Source organism: Notolabrus celidotus, chromosome 22, assembly GCF_009762535.1.
Source record: "Notolabrus celidotus isolate fNotCel1 chromosome 22, fNotCel1.pri, whole genome shotgun sequence".
In the NCBI taxonomy this organism is placed as follows: Eukaryota; Metazoa; Chordata; class Actinopteri; order Labriformes; family Labridae; genus Notolabrus; species Notolabrus celidotus.
The window spans coordinates 18,547,163-18,553,162 of NC_048293.1; the positions used below are offsets into that span (position 1 = coordinate 18,547,163).

At 39.7% G+C, this 6,000-nt stretch overlaps 1 long non-coding RNA gene across 1 annotated transcript in view; it reads left to right on the top strand.

Moving 5' to 3' along the window:
- The window catches only part of LOC117805806, a 75,898-nt gene extending 71,690 nt beyond the window's left edge, over nucleotides 1–4,208 (top strand). The window contains exon 3 of the long non-coding RNA XR_004629526.1: nucleotides 4,124–4,208. This is a non-coding gene — a long non-coding RNA (uncharacterized LOC117805806). The remainder of the gene's footprint in view (nucleotides 1–4,123) is intronic.
- Nucleotides 4,209–6,000: the final 1,792 nt, after the last annotated feature.

Genomic DNA, 6,000 nt, shown 5'->3' on the forward strand with positions numbered 1-6,000 from the left:
GGAATATAAATTGATACATCAATGTAGTAGATGAATCGTTACACCCCTAGTTTGTAGAGTTCTTTTAACAGGCTATCAGTCTTGGTGCACACAAGCTACTTCTTGAAATGTCACTCTGAATGGCCCTACTTAGGCCACTTTTGCATTGCAAGCTTACAGATAAGATGGATGGACTATGAATTTGTGCAAACATCAAAACAATCCGCTTCACACTTAAAGTGAAAATAATGTTTTCGCTATTTAAGCATCAGCCATTTTTGTGATTTGAAAGTGTAGCAAGCTAACTAGCTAATGATCGAGAGCTCTTTACTAACACTCACACCCTTAGCCCAATAGGTTTATGCTGTATGGGCTAAGGCAAAGTGCCCAATGTGCCACCCCAGCTCGACATGGAGCCAATAAAGAGACTGATGTGTTCAAGTTAGTTTGTTTTTCTCGGTATCCAATAGGGCATAATTGTAAGAGAGCACCGACAGGGAAATGCTGAGAAGTATTGAAAAAAACGTTGTTTTCTACACCTCTCACGATCCACTGAGAATCAGTCCATATAAATTGACCTCTTTGGCACCACTGGTCTTACATATAACTGAGCTGAATCCTTTCCAATGAGCCTTTCTGCAGTTTTCACAAATGTTTCTTAGGAGTGAAAGATAAGTTAAGAGCAATATTAATCCCTGTGTGAGACTTAGAACTCCACTGGTACCATGGCCAATATTCACCCAGCAGTGGGCAACAAAGAAAAAAGAACGATCGATCTCTCAAGTTGTCATACAAAGAGAACCACAATTTATTACAGAGATGTGTCTATTTACAGTTTTGGCTTGATGGGAGGGAAACAACACTCTTTGAAAAATGGTAACACTGTGTGTTTACTCTTTCTCTGCAGCCACTGCAAACTACTTATCATTATAATTCAGTTGCATTCAAGACATTTCTTTTTAAAGCAGACGTATAGCAGCAAAAATGACAATGTCAACATATACTGTTTAAGTGCCAATGAAAATGCTGTGAATAGCAATTTCCCTTCCCCTCGTTCTTTTTGTGCTTTTCATCTTATCTCTGTTTCTTCCTGAACTACCGCTTACACAGGTAATGTGTTCCACTCAAAGTGCCTCCCTGTAGAACTGCCTTACCAGAGGACATTTTGACATTCTGCATTATATTCAGTTTATTCTTCAAAGTGCCTGTCACAGAGGCAGCTTGAATTTGTAGGTATGTTCTTTACTTCCCATAAAAAGCAACATTTTTTATTGAGACAAAGAGGAGGCATAGTCACGAGGCTTAATTAGACTGATGTTTACCAGACGAAGACCTCATTGCCCTGTTGTGACGTCAAAGTGTGGTAGGGCATTACTGTCCTGTTTGGAATTCCTTAAGATTTCTTACCAGCTTGAGGGTTTTTCTGTACTGCTTTCCAGTTTATTGAGTTTAAAGGGACAGTGCGTGTTTTTTTAAGATGGGTTATTTTAAGTACTTGTCAATAGGAAGTGTGTCCGCTACAGAGGATCCCAGTCAGCTCGGCCCTTTTGTTGACAAAAATAGCAAGACAACAAGGCTATCAACCGCTGCAGACAGGGTCAGCTCTACCACAATTCTAACAAACTCCAACCAAAGAACTTTTCTGTGTGCACATACACGCTCTATTTGGACATTTTTTAGCACTTCACTTCGCTGTCAGAAAACCCATTCATTTCCGCACTATTCTTGGAGGCAGCACTAACATGTCCTTCCTCCAGCAGCTCACTGATCAGCTAATTGGATCTAGGATGCATGAGTCACTGATATATAGTGAATTTTATAGTTTTTTCTTTCTCAGTTTGACATACTGTTAAGCATCAACTGCTTTACATTTTCCAGCAGACACAGTAGTGGCTTTAGGGTTTGTTATTTTAGCTTACTCTTCCCCTTCAGCAGCTAACACAGTGTGTTTTGATAAGTTGAACACATCATGCACACCATGGGATGTGTTATTATGCAATAAAAAACTGAGAGAGACAAAACTTTATTCTGAAGATGCACTTCCATTCAGCTTTCTGTTTTTTTTGGGGGGTTTTTTTGTGAAGAATGTCTGTAAAAAAAAACCCCAGCACATATTAAGGCAGGGAACTTAGCTTGTGAGTGATGCAGATTGCAGCCATATGAGATCTTCTGTTATCCTCTGATTCATAAAGGTCATGGCCATGAGCTCTTAGTTAACATATCTGCACCAACAAGTAACCTGGCATCTCTCCTGCTCTCCAGTTAGCACAGAAATTTCCCCCTTCCTCCTTAGTCCATTAAGTATCATAAAGGTGTCCACTTGTGTAAATGGCATGTAATTGGCGTTACAAGGATCTCTCAGTTTTTACTTTGGTTGTACTTTTGTCCTTCTTGAAACCTGCAGACCCAATTAGCTGATCAGTGGACTGCCAGTGGAAGAACATGTTAGTGCCATGTCCAATAATAGAGCAAAAACTAATGGTAAAGAGCTGACAATGTAGAATAGAACAAATAGAACATAAACTTACAATGACAATATAGTTCTTTGATTGGAGTTTGTTAAATTCAGCTACATCTACCCAGTTTGCAGCAGTTGACAGCCTAGCTTCCGTTCTGGTTGACCAACCGCTTTCTCTCCAAAAAGGCAGACTTATTGACTAGTATCTCATACATCAGTTCAAACAGACACAGCACTGCATGAAAAACATACATTATTTGGTTGAAGGAAGCAACAAATGCTTTAATGACCCCAAGAAAAACAGGCAGGCCTGTTGAACCTTGCTCTCCTTTTGCAATGCATTGAAATGTTGCACTTCTTTTCACTCGAATAAACCAAAGAGCGAATAAACAATCTTGCATCCTAAATACTACCTTATTTTGTAGGAAAATATCGAAAGGTGGAATGGTTTAAGAACTGTCCTTTCTATCACGTCATCTTGATATGTTTTTTTGCAGATTTGAGCCCTAAAGTGCAAAAGTTCATCCAGAGCGGTGAGCAGAAAATAGCTCACAAAGGTAATAAACTCCCCAAGCCCCCCATCCTATCTGACATTTGACTGAGGATTTTTATTTTTGTGCTAAAATCCTGGTGAGACTAAGTTGAGCAAAATGTATTAAAGTCAGAATCCCGGAAGGACCAGCAGATTTTGATGTTAGGGTTCAATTTAGTTGAACTTTTGCTGAGCAAAATGGCGGAAAATCTATGTTGTGCATGCAAATGCTTGTGCAGCTGCCCGTCAAAAATAATGGCCTAGGTCTGCACAATTCAGCATGCCTGTGGTAAGAAAGCTTTGTTGGAGGTTAATGGTTGCAGACAAGGCATCTCTTAATGTAACTGTGTTGAATTGTATGCATAAAAACATCTTTTAAAGATACATTCGACTTTAGAGAGAAACTGTCCCATACAATCATTCTGCACAACAGGTGAAAGAGGTCCAGGTTGCATCATAAATCTGGACCACATGAAGACAAACTATATCAAACATTTGAGGTTAAAGCCATCTGCTGTGAGGTAACGCTGCTAGACCAAAAATCCACTGTGAAGTGGATATATTCCTGTGGAGTTCTGCCCTGCTCTGCTGCTGCTATCACTTCACTGACTGAATGAACATTATCCGCTGTTTAATACATAAGGCAGTGATTAAAGGTCTGTCTATATTCATAAGTGAACTGACAGAGCTAAGAGAGGAAGCAAGGTCATTACATGATAAGAGAGATAGTAAGTTAAACCAGTAGAATTTCTCTTCTAAGCTCTCCACTTCTCACTTTTTTATTTATTTTTCATTTAAGAACATTTCACCCTCTATGATAGGGGAGTGTTAGCCTCCCTCTCTCACTCTTTTTAGCGTTAGCCTCAAACCTCACTCATAAGGTTGCTGAAAGTAACAAAAATGGGTTTATTAATTGACAAGAATAGCTGAAGGACAGGCTTTTGTTCATTGCAGGGGTAAGTAAGGTTGTGGTATAGTCGATGTTTCACCTGTAAGGCTGACTGTGATTGTCGTAAAGTGACCTTGTTATTTTCATGGAGAAAAAGTAATAAAACACATACAAGGGTTGTGCTAACAGGGTCATAGCCATGGCTTTTTATGCAAGGCCTGCTTTTTAATAACTTTCTTTAGACACGTTCAATGCTGTTTTGCAGGGCTGCCAGCTGTAAGTGTAAGACTTGCACAATAGAGTAATCACAGGAGGTCAAGCCACTGGTCCAGTTCTACGCTTGGAAAGCTGGTAGGTTTTACACATACATGCAGACATTCCCATAGTCTACAGCTGTTTATTCTGTCAGAGTATATTGTACACTGAACAAATATATAAACGCAACACTTTTGTTTTTGCTACAATTTTTCATGAGCTGAGCTCAAAGATCTAAGACTTTTTCTACGTACACAAAATGCCTATTTCTCTCAAATATTGTTCACAAATTTGTCTAAATCTGTGTTAGTGAGCACCTCTCCTTTGCCAAGATAATCCGTCCACCTCACAGGTGTGGCGTATCAAGATGCTGATTAGACAGCATGATTATTGCACAGGTGTGCCTTAGACTGGCCACAATAAAAGGCCGCTCTAAAACATGTGCAGCTTTATCACACAGCACGATGCCACAGATGTTGCAAGTTTTGAGGGAGCGTGCAATTGGCATGCTGACTGCAGGAATATCGACCGGAGCTGATGCCAGTGAATTGAATGTTCATTTCTCTACCATAAGCCGTCTCCAAAGGCGTTTCAGAGAATTTGGCATACAACCGGCTTCATAACCATAGACCACATGTAACCACACCAGCCCAGGACTTCCACATCAAGCATCTTCCCCTCCAAGATCGTCTGAGACCCGCCACCCAGACAGCTGCTGCAACAATCGGTTGCATGCTTGGCTTGTGAACAATATTTGACAGAAATAGGCCCTTTGTGTACGTAGACAAAGTCTTAGATCTTTGAGTTCAGCTCGTGAAAAAATGGGAGCAAAAACAAAAGTGTTGCGTTTATATGTTTTTGTTCATTGTATTTGTACTGCTTAGTTGAGACATAAGCAGTCGAAGAGAGATGATTAGTGGCCAGTGTAACACAAGGGACCTTGATGCCTTTTTCAAGCGTGTTGTGCAGCCCCATTTGTATTCTAATTGGATTCCAGTAAGTGTAAGTGATAGGTGTAAGTATAGGGGCTTAAGTCACCTTTAATCAAATTGGGGTCCTTAATGAATATATGTTAGCAGTAACAGTAACCAGTTGGGTTAACATGACTTTCACCTTGACTGACCCCTGGCAGCAAGGTGTTACATGTTCTAATATTAACAGTCCTATAAGCTTCAATCTTGATGTTCTGGTTGTTTGAAGATTTATTCCCAAAAAATGATAGTGACAAGATATTTCTTAGTTTTATTTTTTATCATAGTTTGTGCATGGCTCTCTATTATGATGTCTCAGTCCGTCCTTGACTGGAACAGATAAACCCCCACCATTACGTTGAAGAACATATTTCTATTCACAGTGTACCTTCTGTCAGACCAAAACTTTGCACCTTGAGCTGTTACACAAAAAAAAGAAAAAGGATTGTTCTTGCAAGACTTTGTTGGCAGTGAGTGTGTAGAAGTTTAATTTAGAAGCTACCAGGTAAAGCCCCAGCAGCAGGCTGACCAGACACAGATTTGTTTAAAGGACGTTGGGGCATGGGTGTGTTGTTCTCACAAAGTTTAGTTTGAACCAATATTATCATCTACAATAAAGCAAACGTGACTGTTTTTCAGCATTATTTTTCCTGGCACTTGAATCAAATACATTTTAAAATACGTCTGTATAGGTCAGGTAGTTATCAGTAATTTAGACTGAACTTATTAGTTCTGCTGTCGTTGCTTCGTTTGCAGGACGGGAGCCAATGTTAGAATATCCATGTTGTTTAGCTTGCTAATTAAGCATGCTAACATAAACTAACACTTTGCCAAGTAACAACTACTCCTTGCTGCAGATTGATTTGATATAATGAGTGTGATCTGGTTGTATTTGGCATTGTTTTGGCTATTCAGA